This window comes from Adiantum capillus-veneris, chromosome 13 (genome assembly GCF_014529385.1).
Source record: "Adiantum capillus-veneris isolate H3 chromosome 13, ASM1452938v2, whole genome shotgun sequence".
NCBI lineage: Eukaryota > Viridiplantae > Streptophyta > Polypodiopsida > Polypodiales > Pteridaceae > Adiantum > Adiantum capillus-veneris.
Genome location: NC_140943.1, coordinates 51,848,407 through 51,866,024, shown reverse-complemented (window position 1 = coordinate 51,866,024; position 17,618 = coordinate 51,848,407).

Below are 17,618 nucleotides of genomic sequence, written 5' to 3'. Positions count from 1 at the left end.
AATGGGAGCCCATCTTCAACAAAGAATGGGTATCACTAACATGAAACCAACACCATTCAAAGTAAGAATGGCAGATCATCGGGTCGTACAAGCGATGGGCATGATTGAAAACATGCAAATAAGAGTTGGGAGGGAGAAATTCAAAACTAGTTTCCTAGTTTTGGATGTGCAGGGCGCATATGGAATGCTACTAGGCCGCCCATGGTTAAGAACAGCACATGCTATTCATGACTACCCAAACCAGACTTTAACCATAGAAGGGGCCAGTGTGGAAGAATCAAAATCCAGACCAACAACACCAGGAGCTAGAAAAAGGAACTGAGGCCAAAGGAGTTGTGTTAGAAATACCGAGTTAAGAAAATTGAGCGAATGCTAGCAGCTATGAACATATTTCCTTTGGCAGAAATTGATTTGAATGCAGTCCTACTGAACAAAGAGCAAGCTGACAAGTAGAAGAGACAATCCCTGATCAGTTTACTGAAGTCAATACAGGGGAAAGAACCGTTCAGCTAACTGAAAGAATGGAGGAAACAGTTGATATTGGTATAATGAAAGAATCAGCATGTTCTGAAGAGTATCCACCTGATCAGAATAATGATTCAAAAATGAATGGACCTTCTTGGGACTACGTCGAAGAATCGACCAAACGAAAAGGAGGAGGACCAAACTGGTTGCTTCCAGATGATCAGGAAGTAGAGGAGTGGAACCTGGGATCAGAGGAAAATCCCAGAATGATCAAAGTCAACAAGCACCTGAAACCGGCAATGAAGGAAAAGGCACTGAAAATGTTCCAGAACTATAAAGATGTATTTGCTTGGGAATATACAGATTTGAAGGGAGTAGATCCTGAAGTATGTTAGCATCAAATACCACTGAAACCGGATGCTAGGCCAGTCAGATTGCAAAGATACCGGATGAACCCCAACTATGCAAAGAAGGTCAAGGAGGAGATTGATAATCTTCTCAAGGCTGGTTTCATTACGGAAGTAGCAAGCAGTGATTGGTTATTTCCAATAGTTTTCATTCCTAAGAAGAATGGGAAATTAAGGGTTTGTGTCGACTATAGGAAACTAAATGCCCAGACCATTAAGGATCCATTTCCCTTACCTTTTACTGATATGTTGCTTGATGATATCGCAGGATATGAGATGTATAGCTTCATGGATGGTTATAGTGGCTATAACCAGTTACAGATTGCTCCTGAAGATAGGGCCAAGACCACTTTCATCACTGAGTGGGGAACATTCATGTATATGGTGATGCCTTTTCGCCTATGCAATGCACCAGCTACTTTTCAGCGGTGTATGATGGAGATGTTTAATGAATTTCTTCATCGGTTCCTCGCCATTTTCATGGATGACTTCACTGTCTATTCAGATGAGGAATAACACCTTCTATTCCTAGAGATGGTTTTTAAGTGCTGTCAGGAAAAAAGGGTTTGCTTAAATCCATTCAAATCTGTCTTTCTGGTTTGGAAGGGACAGCTACCGGGACATGTGGTTTCCCGCAATGGAATAGAAATGGCCAATGACAAAATACAGTGTGTCCAGCAAGCTAAAGCACCCAGAACTGCTTCTGAGTTGAGTTCTTTCTTGGGGTATGTGAATTTCTATAGAAGATTTGTACACAAGTTTGCTTCTCAAGTAGTACCACTATATGAGCTTACAAAGAAGACCAGTAAGTTCCATTGGACTGTTGAGTGTGACGAGAGTTTCCAGAATTTGAAAAAAGCCATTACTAGTAAACCAGTCCTTAGGTAGCCGAATTGGGATATTATTTTTCATGTACATGTAGATGCTTCAGGATTGGCAATGGGGGAAATATTAGCTCAGCCAGATGGCAGAACACACTATCCGATCTATTTTTCTATTCGGAGATTCAGTCCGGCTGAACAAGGCTATACGACTACTGAAAGAGAAGCCCTCGGAATGGTTTTTAGCGCCACGAAGTTCGGGCATTACTTATTGGGGAAGTTATTCCATTTTTATGTGGATCATCAAGATCTTCTATTTCTGATTAACAAAGTTATTATTCAAGGCAGGCTGATAAGATGGATGATGTTCCTTATGGAATTTGAATTCAAAATTTTCCATAAGCCTGGACGAAATCACGTGGAGCTGACTTTCTTTCCAGAAGTATAGAAGGATATTCAGAATCACCTCTGAGAGATGAGCCAGTGGATGCTGATTTATTTCAGTTAGATGCAGAAGAACCAGTGGATCCTGAATGGTATGTTATTTATCAATTCCTTTCCAAAGGTGCTTTTCCAGAGGATTGGAAACAGAATCCGAAGAAAGCTCTGATCATAAAAAGTCTGAAATTTACCATCATTGGGGGAGTACTTTATCGATTAGGTGTGGATGGTATACTTCGAAGATCTGTCCCTATGGAAGGAAGAATGCAAGTTATCTCAGAAGCGCATAATGGCGAGTCTGGTGGACATTTTTCCAACGAAGTAACCTACAAGAAGATTCTGCAAGCATGTCTGTGGTGGCAAACAATGATTGCTGATGTCAGAAGCTTTTGTAAAACTTGTGACATATGCCAAAGAATGGGCCGACCAACAGGTGCAGACATGACTCCGTTAATGCCGATACAACCATTGGGAGTATTCATGAAATGGGGACTAGATTTTAAGGGACCTTTTAAGAAGGTGACTCCCAGGAAGAACAAGTACATCGTGATGGCTACTTGTTATGTTACCAAGTGGGTTGAAGCTAAAGCTCTTCCTGACAACACAGCCAAGTCAACTGCAATGTTTCTGTTTGAGAATATTGTCTGCCGATATGGATGTCGAGTGGAAATTGTGACCGATCAAGGGACACACTTTATCAATGATACTATGGAAATCCTTTCAGTCAAGCATCAGAAATCTACCCCTTACTATCCCAGATGCAATGGACAGGCTGAAAGTAGCAATAAGACAATCAAAACTATTCTCACTAAGGTGGTGCAAAAGAAACCAGATGAGTGGGATTTCAAGCTTCAGACTGCTCTATGGGCTTATAGGACAACTTACAAGGTAACTACTGGAATGAAACCATTCAGAATGGTGTATGGTACAGAAGCTGTGGTTCCTATGGAGTTTGTAATCCCCAGTCTGAGAATGGCTGTGAAGTATGGATTAGCTTTCAACCATAATCTCAAGAAAAGACTTGATGAACTGATGCAGTTAGATGAACTCAGGCAAAGAGCTATATTGGAACAGGAGATTGTTCAACAAAGAAGGAAGCACTGGCATGATCGTCGAATTAAAATCCAAGAATTCCAGAAAGGAGACTTAATGCTTCTATATCAGTCTAAATTGGGTCCAAAGAAGCCGAATTTGAAGATTGCCTGGGCAGGACCTTTTGAGGTCGATTGGGTCTTCTCCAATGGCACAGTTAGATTAAAAGATTTATCTGGACTGATGTTGTCGGGAGTATATAATGGCGTAAAGATCAAACTTTATTATTCAGAGACCAGAGAAACTGGGTTGGAACAAGGTACTAAGGAACTGACGGATGTTGATCAAGAGATACCAGAATCAGACATTTTTGGTCTTTTTCATGTGCAACCAGTTCCAGCTTTAGAACTAGTACCAGAAGAACCAAATCAGGTTGACCTGAGAACCAGTACCAGTATGGTCCAGCCAGAGTGGGAATTAGTCCAGAACCAGTATGGACAAACTTTCCTAATTTTAAGTGGGCAACGGTCAAGTGGTATGCTAGTGGTAATTATTACAAGGATGAGTTGCAGTCTTGTCCAATGCATGTTTGCCACAATAGCAATGGTGCACACAAGGCTAGGAGCGGCGAGTGGTGGAGCTTTTATGGCACGAACACGTATAACAGTCAGGAGAGTTAGAATTTTTCCTCATAAATCTCATGCGCGACGCTTTCCTCCTGTCAACCATTTGCCATCGCCGAGCTCCGAGGTTTCTTCACTACAGCCGCAAACTTCAACCTCTGACGAAACAGTTGACTGTCAGACAGCCTTACCAGCAACACCAGAAAACGGCTTTGACACAAGTAAGTCCTCTTCGTCTTCGCCTGTTTCATCATCGTCATCCTCACAGTGTATGGGTAGAAGGAAACGCTCAGAAAAGATGCAGGAAACTCTTGAAGAAACCCAGGCTATAGTTGCTAAGGCAGAGGCAAGCCTTCCTGTTCTTCCATACAGTAAAATCCAACGATATGTCTTTACTGATCACGCAATGACTCTGCTACAACTCTAGGATCTGCGAGTGGTGTTGAAAGCGACAAGGATTGCTTTTGATGCAAAAATCATCAAGCAAGTTCTTGATTCCTTTGATGCTGAAAGTAGCAGTGCTATAATAAATAATAGGAAGGTGTCAGTGACACCAGAAGCCATTGCATTTGCATTTTGGATGCCTAAAATCATCGGTGGCGACTGCGTAGCAAAAAAGTATTGCTCTAAAGGAGGATGAAACGGCTAGAAAGAAGCGCAAGGCAAGTGCTCAAGGAGTTTCAGTAGCAGGACTGGAAGCCTCCGCTGCTTTACAGGTTTCTAGCTGAAGCCGTCAGTCTTAAGAATAACCCAACTTATGTGTCAAAAAAATTATTTGCTATGCTGTTGGCCAAGATACTGGATCCACAAGTCCATATCAACCTGTGTCAAATACTCCCGCATAATGTACTCCAACAGACTGCCAAGCTGAAATCTCAAACTGTTTTCAGGGCATGGTATGTCTGGCAATTTCTGTATTGGGCTACTGCTGCAGATGTTAATGAGCAGGTAAAGCAGGTTTGGAGTGAGCAGCCTATTTCTGAACCAAATAAGATTGAACTTTCCTCAGACAAGGAGGAAACGGACAGTCAAACGATTTCCAATGACCTGAAAAGGAAAGCCACTATAGAGGAAGCTGGCAGTTCAAAAAAGCCAAGAATTACACTGACAAAAAGCAGTGAGTTCTTGAAGCAAATAGAAAGCCAGATTAAGGCACTAAGCGCTGAGAAAGCTGAGAAAAGTAAAATTGAGCAGCAATTTGCTCAGCAAACTATGCCTGATCAGACAGTTCTTGCTACTGGCTCTGGGAAAGATCATGTGAAGCCAGTCACTGAGGAGAAGGTATCAGACCAGCCAGAAGGGAATGAGGGTTAGCAGGAAGGACAGGATAAAGAGCACCAGTCGGGTCATCAGCAGACTGAAGAGCAGTAGCCCAGTAACACTAGAGATCAGCCAACTGATCAGTTCCATCACAACAGAGAAGCTAAAGGGAAAATGAAGGTTCAGGATGAGGGACCAGTGATTGATCATCAGCATTCACTACAGCTCATTACTTTGAATAAGCAGCTGAGACATCAACAGGCCTCCATCACCAGACAGTATCTAGAGGATGATGCTCTCTGGACTGATTTAGAAATATTTCAAAGACTATATGTGGGAGCCAGCAAAATGGTAGCACATTGGAAATCCGCTGCTTTCCATGATCAAGAATCTTGTAGACTACCTACACATCCCAGTACAGTTCAGCTGTTGGAACAAGTTCCGGAATGGATACTCAATGCTGATGAGAGAGTGGTAAACCCGCACTGGCAAAGACAGTCTACTGTAGATTGTCGGTCTTTAGCCCTAGAACTGGAACTTCTGCATGAAGGATGTTAGGGTCCAACTCAAGGAAGTTCTGGTACAACTGCAAGCTGCCAGAGGTGTTTTGGATCAGAGAGTGAAAGCCATCCTTGAGGACCAGACAGCCACTAGCAGAGGACCCCAAACGCGAATGTCAGTAGGAGCACAGGCAACTGCTCTCCGAACCCTATTCCAGCTAGTGAGAATCACTAGAAAGAAGATGCAACAGGAGAACCAGGCTGTTCTCAATTTCGTGGAATTTGTGTCTGATTGTCCAGTTCTCTTGTATGCTATTCCGACAAGAGTAACTGAGCTGCCAAGATTCTTTCTAGTGATGTATCCTCAACATCAGGAACCAGTTGATCGACTCGCATATTTCAAAATAACTGATGAGCTTCAGGATTGGTATGAGCGATCAATTGTGGAATGGAAGACTTGGCAGACATTGTTCAATGATGCTCTTCAAATCAATTACATTTAGGCAATGAAAGAAGAGCTACATAGGATTCAGCTGTGTATGGGCCAGTGGAAGATTCAGGTCAGAGGATTGACTAGGATTACTAATCAGTTACTACAGCTTACGGTCGAATCTTCCAGAGTGCCTGAGAAAGATATTGCAGCAAAGCCGGGTCTAGCACCGCAGTACAGGGAGATGGCTGAGATTCTTTTCGAAGCTCGCATCAAAACAAATCAGCCTCTTCCACAAGGATGGATCCATACTGTTGAGCATGTGCGGAGTGTGTATGCAAGAGAGGGAAAGAAGAGAAAATGGGGAAGGGGGAGATGCACAGGCAGCCTGTGTGGGTTAGTGGAGAAGAAAGGGAAGTGTCAACCCTTCCTATTTTTCTCCCTATATTGATTAGGTAAAATCAAGTGTACAAGGGTGGTTTCCCACGGCCACCTGGCCTACACCCCAACAACCTCCCACTTGAAGTTCATGGTGGCCAATAGTGGCATTAGTATAGTTAGTCTATACAAAATTGATGAAGCATTTCCGAGGCTTCATCCTACACCCATAAGTTCTATACAATGTGTAAATCGCTCCGAGTCTAGGCTCTTTGTGAGAGCATCTGCGGGGTTGTCGTTAGTGTGAACCTTGACAAGCTCGATACGCTTGCTAGCCAATGCATCTCGTATGACATGGTATCTGACCTCTATGTGTTTCGACTTTGAGTGAAACACTGGATTCTTTGCCAAAGCAATGGCACTCTGACTATCACAATGTAGTACTGGAACCTCGTGAATGCCGAAATCTCCCACTATACGAGCCAACCATATGGCTATAGATGCATCACTATTTCCTAAGCGTAAACACTTGCTAGCTGTACCTTTCAAATATCTGAGGATTTTCTTCACTGCTTCCCAATGCTTCTTGCCAGGGTTTTCCATGTACCTTCTAACCACTCCCACTACATGTGCAATGTCTGGTCTTGTGGCTACCATAGCGTACATCAAATTTCCAACTGTTGAAGAATATGGTACTTTTGCCATTTCCTCTTTCTCAGCAACTGTCTTGAGAGAGTCTTCCTTGCTAAGTTTGGAGTATGCTTGCATTGGGGTACTCAATGACTTCCCCCACTGCATACTAAAACGTTGCAAGACTTTGTGAATGTACTTTTCTTGAGATAATTCAAGAATTCCACGTTGCTTGTCTCTCTTGATGTGCATACCAAGAAAGTGATTGGCATCTCCCAAATCCTTCATGGAAAACTGAGTGCTTAGCATCTTTTTCAACTGATTGATTTCATGAATTGATTTGCCTGCGATAAGCATATCATCCACATACAAGATCAAGATGATTAAAGAACCATTGTTTAATCTTTTTGTGTATGAGCAGTGATCCTCTTGACTTCTTATGTCACCCTGAGACTGCATGAATTTGTCGAATTTTTGATACCATTGCCTTGAACCTTGCTTGAGGCCATAGAGTTTCTTTTTAAGTCTACAAACCAATTCTGACCTCGTTGGTTTTTGGGTTTCACATACGAGTCCCTCTGGTTGTTTCATGTAGACATCTTCATCTAGATTCCTGTGAAGAAATGCTGTGTTCACATCCATTTGGACAAGTTCCATGTCCTGGATAGCAACCAAGCCAATCACGGTGCGAACTGTAGTCATCTTGACTACTGGAGAGAAAATCTCATCAAAATCCACACCTTTTTGCTGCTTGAAACCCTTGGCAACTAGACGAGCCTTGTATCTAGGCTTGGGATCTTCTGCTGTATATTTCTTCTTGTATACCCACTTGCAAGGTAAATCATTTTTTCCTTTTGGTAATTCAACCAAATCCCATGTCTCATTAGCCACAATCGAATTGTATTCTGATTGCATAGCCTGCTCCCACTTAATTCTATCCTCCATTTGTATAGCTTCTTTGTAGCAGGTTGGCTCTCCATTGTCAGTGACCAAAATGTGGTGTATACCCGGCTCAAACCGCTCGGGCGCACGTGATACTCTCGCAGAGAGTCTCAGTGCCTGACTCCTGGAATCCGCGCTCTCCGGAGCAATAGTAGTATCTTGCACTTGAGGAGTGGGTGCAACACTACTGAACTGAGTTGGTTCGGAGGCTACATCCTCAAAACGAACACGTCTGTACTCTACATCTTTGATGGGCTTCTTGTGCATTTTTGATTCATTGAAAATCACATGTGAGCTACGAATGACTTTGTTTGATTCTGGGTGCCAGAGACGATATCCCATCTCTCCGTTTGCACCATAGCCAATAAAGATGCATTTGTGTGATCTGGGATCTAACTTCCGACGAAGTTCTTTGGGCACATGTGCATATGCCTCGCATCCAAATACACGTAGATGCTCATAGCTGGGCCTTTTGCCAGTCCATAATTCCTCTGGAATTTTGAAATTCAAAGGAGAACTAGGTGACCTGTTGATGATGTGCACTGCTGTCAGAACAGCTTCCCCCCAAAACTCTGGAGTAAGCTTCGCAATAGACATCATAGAGACAACTCGCTCTTGAATCGTACGATTCATTCTTTCAGCTATCCCATTTTGTGCAGGTGTGTATGGAGCAGTAAACTGCCACCGAATGCCTCCTCTATTGCAAAAATCCTTGAACTCTGTGGAGACTTATTCTCCACCATTGTCCGTGCGAAAAGCTTTGAGATTTGTTCCTGATTGGTTCTCAACCATGGCGAGGAATTTTTGGAATGTCGAAAAACTTCTTCCTTACGCTTAAGGAGATACACCCACACCTTTCTGGTAGAATCATCTATGAATGTGAGAAAGTAGTTCGCCCCCCCTAGAGTTTTATGTGGCATTGGACCACACAAATCACTGTGCACCAAGTCTAGAGGTTTGCCTAGTTTCTTATTCAATGGCAAAGATGTCAATCTAGTCTATTTGCCATATAGACAATGCTCACACAATGGAAAGTTCGTGTAATCTAACACAGGTAAGTAGCCAAAACGATGAAGTGTTTTCATTCCTTTTTGGCTAATATGCCCTAGCCGGCTGCTGATGAGACGATAACAACCATAGTGCCATGAAATATTGAGGCACGATACCGATTAGAAGGGTGCAATTTGACGATAATAAGCATAGCACCAAGCTCGACACCAGACTCCCAAGTACGTATAAACTTTGTCAGTAATGGGAGGTAATCTATCACATCATCAAGAAAGGTATTAATAAAGTCATGATGTAAAAATAATGGAAAGCAGTAGTGAAGTCATGATCTAGAACATTCAAAGTGTACTTAACCTTGGTGACAAGATGATAGAAAAACATCAAGAGTAGTTTTGACAAAATTGAGCACCAAGCTCTCAAGCATACATAACCATTTGGATTGATCGCGTTATGGAACATGGAATTACCTTGCATTATCAGGAACGATGGCCATGGACGATAACAAAGAAAGACTTGTAATCAATGATAAGCAAGAATAGGTGACATTCATAAGATGACAAAGTCACATCAATTTTAAATTTCTTTTGACATGGTATGTTGTCATAGAAGTGATGGGGAATGAATCAAAATCAAGTCTTTGACAAACGGTTTCATCGTCCATAGACAAAGCATTCAATCTGACAACATGTGGGCCGCATCTGGTAAAATATTGCGGACACAAAGAAAAAAAAAACTCTATACTAGGCCAATTGATCGAAGCAACTCACATTGTACTAGGCAGAAGCTTAGCTATCCAGGGACTACAACAAATAGCCAAGGTGTAGAGGCACCGTTGATCATGAATGGCTAGACAGATCAGACTGCACGATCAAAGCACGTAGAGTCCATTTGGCTGGTGGTTCTCGTCAATTTTCTCTCGGTCAACATGAGCATTCACTAAGTCATCTAGGCACTGCAAGGCTACTGATGACAAGCTATTGTCGTCGCCACTGATGATAAGCTATTCATGTCATGGCACAATCAAAGCATGCCTAGAATCAAAGCAAGCGAATGCCCTTTGGGAGGATGTTCTTGATGATAAGTTGTTGTCACCGCACAATTAAAGCACGTGGAGAATCAAAGCAAGCGAAGACCCTTTGTTAGTGGGAAGATGGACCGACTTCGAGCAAAGCATCCATGCCTGGTGGTTCGGAAACAGTGACAGGTGATGAAAGCGTCCACCATATACACTGTTATTCTCATGCTATTCTCACACTATCTGATTCGTGTCCAGAGGTATCTACTATCTACAGCCGCTTACTTAGGATATGCAGCATTTACTTAGGATACGTTTCAAGTTGGAGTGCTATGGTCCGCACGTAGAGGGGTTCCTAAAGTGAGAGCGCAGATGCATGGTGAGCTTTGTATGCTCTTTTCCAAGTTTTCGAGTCAAGACAACATCAATAGTGTACGTAAGAAATTTTATTTGTGGCTATTATCAACTTTGGCTTTGAAACATTGCTGCTGTTATTAGCCCCTAACACAGAGCCGATGAAGGGTCATGCTGACGATAGCTAAAGACAAGAAAGGCAAATTAAGGTGCAATAACTTTCGACCACTTGCAAGGTAGCGCTGGAGTGCGCAAAACTCTATACATAGCAAGGCTCTAGCACCACGTGAGATCATATCATCCCGCTAATTGCGTCTCTAATTAACGAGCCAACACAGGCTGAATAGCGACCCTCCGCGTTTTACGTGCCTTTCTTTTATATGTTATTAATAGCATGAGGAAATAATCTCTTCTTAATATATGTTGCCGATGCTGGCGATTGCAGTAGCCCTCACGACGACGCAAAGCTACAAGGGCTTCAATAAACTAAGATCGTATCCGTCATATTGCTAACCTCTTTTTGGTGTCTGTCGCACAACTTGGCTCGAGCACACCGCAAATGACTTCCACAGACTCATACTAATGAAGTTTTCATTTGCCCGCATAAAAATTATTAATGCTTGCACTTTAGCTGCCTGAAAAGATGCGACCTCTTCTGCATGCATCTACAAACGCCTCTTCTGCGTGTAGCTACACAAGAAGATGCTTAATAGGCAGCCTTAAAAAAAAACATGAAACTGCTAATACAAGGCTTCCTGAATCTCAAACATTTTAGCTAGAAAATTCTGTACGAGCAAAGACTTAGCTTCTTGGTTTGCCGAGATCAAGCACCTCCTCTTCATGGTCGTTGTATGCTCTGATACCATGTTGAAAGAGAAGCGACACGAGACGAAGGAGAAGAGAGTGAGACGACACAATCATCTGCAAACCCCAAAGTGTGTCCAATGACTACACAAGATGAGTTTATATAGAGGGGATCAGGGTGCTATATATAGAGACACTATATATAGCTCAACACCCCCACTCAAATGAAGGTCCCTAATTGTGGATGAAAAAACCCTTTGGGGCTCAAGGGAAAAACCCAGAAGCTAAGTCTTTGCTCAACACCCTCATCGTCCGGGGTGCTATGGACGTTGTTATCATATCATTGCACCCTTTTTGTCTTTCACATAATTGGTTGCTATCGTCCTATTGCATGCACCCTCGTCGCCATTGGTGCTATGTTCGTTATCGTATTATTGCACCCTCGTCATCATTGGTGCTATGGTTGTTCTCGTCTTATTGCACCCTCGTCCTCATTCTCGTCATTTGGGATTTGGCACTTGTGACAATGCAACACTAGTGTTTCATACCATTTATGTACCATCTTTGTGCATACATGTGTGCACATGTGATTGCATCGAAATTATGTTTGTATTTCTAGAGCGGCGTCGCGAACCGTTGCTAAGGACAATGTGATGTGATTATTTCTAACCTTCACATTTCAACATGTTTCTTGAGTTGATGTTCTTTACAGAATTTAAATCACATCAAGCAATATGTACGGGTCTCAAGGATATTGAAGTTGCTCTACCAAAGAATTTGGAGTAGCTCACTTGTCTATATCTTGGATTATAAGAAGACCCTTGAAAGGGCACATTGTAAAACATGAGTGATGTAGCTCCTTTGAACATTGTAAATGTACATTTATAATATTTTAATACAATGGTGGTATATATAGAGCTGTGGGTTTTTCCCTTGAGCCCCCAAGGGTTTTTTCATCCACAGTTAGGGACCTTCATTTGAGTGGGGGTGTTGAGCTATATATAGTGTCTCTATATATAGCACCCTGGTCCCCTCTATATAAACTCATCTCGTGTAGTCATTGGATACACTTTGGGGTTTGCAGATGATTGTGTCGTCTCTCTCTCTTCTCCTTCGTCTCGTGTCGCTTCTCTTTCAACAATATATAGTGTCTCTATATATAGCTCAACACCGGCTATGCCACAACTCAGGAGACGGCAGCTCGGCAACATAGATAGAGTGTTCGTCGACACTCGAAACAAACAAAGAGTACAAGGATCCATTTTTATTGCCTTTCATCATGATAAGGTTGTTCTTGCGGATTAACCAAGAACGATTACCAAAAACTGTAGTGTAGCCAAGTTCATCCAATTTCCCTATAGAAAGCAAGCTTTTGGTAAGCTTGGGCACATGTCTGACATTCTGCAGCACAAAAGTAGTGCCATTATGCATCTGAAGTTTCACATCACCAATTCCAATAATGTCAAGCTCATAGGAATCACCAAGCTTGACTATTCCATGCATGGATGCATAAGAGGAAAACCACTCTCTATGCGGTGTGACATGAAAACTTGCACCAGAATCAAGGATCCAATTCTGTGCATAACCCTCATCCTGTGCAACCAAAGCATCTGGAGTGAGATCTGAAGTGAAAATGAGAACACCTGAGGCATCTGTTGTCACCTCAGCATGAATCTCTGTGGGCATAATGAGCATCACTGGAGGAGGAGCATGCTCTACTGTAGTGGTAGGCATGGGAGACTCAACAATATTGAGCTCCTCAATCTTTACTGTACTTTTGCCTTTGCCATAATTATCCTTTTGTATGTTTTTTTGATCTCTTAGGAAACTGCGACAATCCTTTTTGTAATGACCCTTCTTGTGGCAATAGTAACACTCGACATTTTTGGCATTGCGGTCTCTACTTTGGTTCCTGTGTCTGCTAGGACTACGAGGATTCCGCTCTCTACTTTTGCTTTTGTATTTGTTTCTGTCACGGCCTCTTGGCTTTGTTGAACTGCCAGCCATATATGCATCTCCATGACTAGCATTATCGAGAGATTTACGACAAATCTCTTCAGTGAGCAACGCATCTATGACAGCATTGAACTCTAACTTGCCATTCAGAGCTGAATTGCTAATGGCTGTTCAAAAGATATCCCATGAACTGGGTAGAGAGCATAACAAGAAGATAGACTTGAGTTCATCGTCAAACTCCTTAAAGCCCTGAGATGTCAGCTGACTAAACAAGGAGTTGAACTCATTTAAGTGATCGGAAACTATGCTACCTTCTTTCATGTTGAGCTTCATAAGCTTTTTCATGAGAAAAACTTTGTTGGATGCACTTTTTCTCTCCCATGCTAAACATCAGTTATCCCAAAGTTCCTTGGTTGTTTTCTTCCCCATGATAGTGAAGAAGACGGACTCGGCTAGATCTGTAGACGTATCATAGCCATGGCTTTTGCATCTAAAAGCTCCCATTGAGCTTGTGTATAATCATCATCCTCTACGCGCTCTTTCAATGGTTCGGAGAGGCCTTTGTTTATCAAAACATCTTTCATGCGCTCTTTCCACATGGTGAAGTTGTTGCCATCGAACTTCCGAATGAAATACTCCTCCTTTTCTGAAGAAGAAGCCATCGCTGACAAGAGGGTTTGAGAGGTGCCAAACTATGGCGAGAAGCTGTAGAAATTTGGGCAGAGTAACCTTTGTATCGGGAGTAAAATCTCAACCGAAATAGACTCAGAAGTTCCAACCATGGAAGTCACGACTCGCGGGAAGTAAATCCGACAGAGTCTCTTTGTATTAGGAGTCAAAACTTAACTGAAAATGTATATAAATGTGACAACTGCACTAACTGGGCATCTGTTGCACAAAACAACTGCTATGTGAGTGCCAACTCGGCTTCAAAAGCATAAATAAGCGTCCAGATACATATCCCATGGCGAGGGTACAGTAAAGGGGAATTCCAACTACCTCTATCACCGAAGGTGTCTCAACATTCGAGCACACCGCAGCTCAAAGAAAACCTCACTCTATCGACCCTCCAAAAGTCTAATGCAGACACAAATGGACTAGCCACAGTCTCAGAAAGGGCTCATCCGATCCAAGTCTCAGAAACGGCCGCGAAAAACTGCCAAAATAGCCAAAAATGGCTCCACACGTAGTATAGTGGGCAGTGTCCGCAACTCAACATACATGAGTAAAACCGCGCTCAAGCATTCGCCAAGAACTGCTGCATGCAGTGAAAGTGATCCCTTCGGGGATATCTGCTCTCAAAAGAGCTCAGTAGCACTAGGTGTGCTTGCAACAAAATGCATCTGTCAACACATGTGTCCGCAGAGAATCTGCTGTCGAAATGACTGCCAAATCCATGTGAAAGCGCTGTGTCTGGTAACCTGAAGAATCTGTGAGTGAATGAGTTGAAAACCCCCCCTATAGCCTGTAACCTGCATGTCGGTGTCGCTATGTGCCGATTTCTGCCGTCGAGAAGAAATATGCTAGTCGAATAGCTGCCAAAGGTGTCGTATCCGTAAACTATGTCGTACAAGGCGATCGGTGCGCTCGGTGCCGATGCCGGGTGTCACTCCTCTATGATAGAGATACCTCATCCGCACATGTTGCAAGCACGGTCGTCGATCGCGGGAACGCGCTCGTGTGGAGAAGCGCCGGGTGTCTGGGTCGGATGCCAGAAATCTGCTGCAATGAGGAGTGTCGAGCTGGTGCGCAAGAGCGGTGTCCATGTCGATGTCGCCTTCCGCCGCCGGGCGGAAGTGGCTAGCCGAATAGCCGTAAAACGCCAATGCTCGAGTGGTCAATACCGAGCGCATCGATATCGATCACAGATTTTGCTCGAACGTAAGCACGGTGTCAAGCTCTCTCTCTCACTCTCTCTATCTCACAAGCTTTTCGCGCAATGAGAGAATGTGTGTCTATCTCTCTATCCCAGAAGCTGCAAATTTCCGAGAAGCTTCCTTTTTACGAGCTCAAGGAGAGGATTTGGGGGTCGGAGCATCAAAAATTATTGGGGGCTCTGTGTGGGAATGAACCCATGCACACAAAAAAATTTACGGCTAAAAACAAATCCTTTAAAAAAAAAAAAATCTTTACTGCCGAGTTTGTGGCAGCGCTGACGAGCAAGCACACACAGTGTTTTTGTGTGTGTGTCGCGCTGCTCGGCAATTCGACCTTGCTTTCCATTGCAGGTGTTTGCTCCTTACTGCATCACTCACTGCCGAGATGCTCCCCCTTGCAAAGCTCCACGTGATGCATCCGATTCTGCCCTCTTTTTCTCTGCAGCATGACCTTGCTCGCGACTTTCTTCACTGCCCAACCATGCCTTGCTTACATGTCTGCTCTCTCTCTCTTCGCTCCCTTGCTTCCTTCGACTCGATTCCAATTCCACCAAGCCCTGTTCACGGTGTCAATACTTGCCCTCAATTTGAGTCATTCGACCTGCTTGGCTCCTTGCTTCAAGCACTTGAGCTTACCTCACTCCTCTGCTTGTGAGACCTGGTTGCTTGACCTATTGTTGCTTGCCTCAACTTGCCTCTTGCAGAGAGTGTGTGTGTGTGTATCCCGAGTCTGCTTTTCCTTTTCACTGCTCAACTCACTAGAACTGGCAATGCTGTCTGTATACACATTGGTGCTTGGAATTGCTTCTGAGAGTGTGTGTGTGAGAGCACCACACAACCATACACATTTTCCCTCCCCTGCAGCTTCAATGCCCAAGCTTGCCAATGCCCTAGCCGCTCAAATTATCCCCCAATCGCTCCTTGCTCACGGGTCGAGCTCCTGGCTTTAATTGCTTGCCTCAATGTCGCCTTTCTCACAAATTGGATTGCATCAAGTGCTTCAGCTCGAATCTCTGCTACCGATTCAAGTTGGCGTGCAAACTCCCTAATATCTTGACCGATTTCTTTCTGCAAAGCATTTTGAGCTTGTACACTCCCAAGCTCTTGTGTTCATGCCCGAGAGGGGTTGCGCGTGTCGGATAGCCGGGATCTACCCGATCTCCTCAGATCCGTGCCGGATCCGCCCTGAATCAGCCCAATTCGGTGTCGTGAAGCATTGAGCTCCGACCGAGCTCCACCCTCGTCAAGAGATCACCGCCATCGCCTAGCCGTAGCTCTAATACCAATTGTTGAGCGTGTACGGAGTGTGTATGCAAGAGAGGGGAAGAAGAGAAAATGGGGAAGGGGGAGATGCACAGGTAGCCTGTGTGGGTTAGTGGAGAAGAAAGGGAAGTGTCAACCCTTCCTATTTTTCTCCCTATATTGATTAGGTAAAATCAAGTGTACAAGGGTGGTTTCCCACGGCCACCTGGCCTACACCCCAACACATACTACTTCGCATTGTCATAAGCTAGCCAGAACCAGACTGAGCAAGGGCAGGCGTACACTCTATGATCCTGATACGAAAACCTATCATTCTCTCACACCTTATGAGGTAGAGATGACCACCGACTGGCGGGATCAGCTTGAGCAGGAGGCCATTTACCGACTAATTCAGAAGGAGAATGTTGGTCCTGGGACTTCTCAGGCACCAACCCGGTCAAAGAACAAAGGCAAAAGGAAGACGATCCAATGGAAGGATATTGGGTAGTTCTATCTCAGAATTCAGTGGCGACTTTTCTTCTCAGCAGACAGGGAGAGATGACAGCTCCACCTTGGCTGCTGACAGCTCCACCTTGGCCTTTTCAGCTGCCTCTTGCAATATGTGGTCCTTCTTCAAGTCCTACATCCCAACATCAGAACCAGACAATGGATTTTTCAGTTCCACACCAGAACCACATGATGGATTTTTTAGTCTCACATCGGTATCAGACGGGAATTTTTCAAAAAATTTGGAATCTCACCAAAATTCAAGAAAGAAGGGAAGGATGTAGACGGCTGAATAATCACCATGTGGGAACGTGTTATTAAAAGATGGGCAGCGAAGTACTTAGTAATTACTAGAGTAATTACGACAGTAAACCCGAAGTGTATAAATAGGGCCCATTACATTGTTATCGGGATGGCAATTGTTATCACTTGTATTAGTGCTTTGAGCTATAATTGCACTTGAGCATCAGTGGTAGTATTATCGGCTACACTTTCTCTCTCTCTAATCATATTCTCTGTTATCTCAATCATGGTATATATATTCCAGTGATACTTACTTCTCGACAGTCTTCTGAATCTGAATTTGAACCTTATTCCAGTCTTTAAATCTGATTCTCATTTCAGTCTAATCACTGATTTGTGTCTAGTCTGCTGTCTGAACTCTTCCTACTCTAAGTAGCTGAAATCCTTCAACACTAGAATTAGCTGTCTCAAGAGATCAGCTCCAATTCCATGTCCCTAGGATAATATCCTCATGTTGTAGAGGAGGGATAACAAAGTCTTCTTTGTTGACATAGCTTTGGACATGAAGCCTCATATTCCCAATCAACGGATTAAGAGAGCCTTGTTGTCCCTTGAAAGCCCCATCATCGATAATTAAAATATCTCCCATCTTGAAAGATTGAATTCCTAGCTTAGTGGCCAAC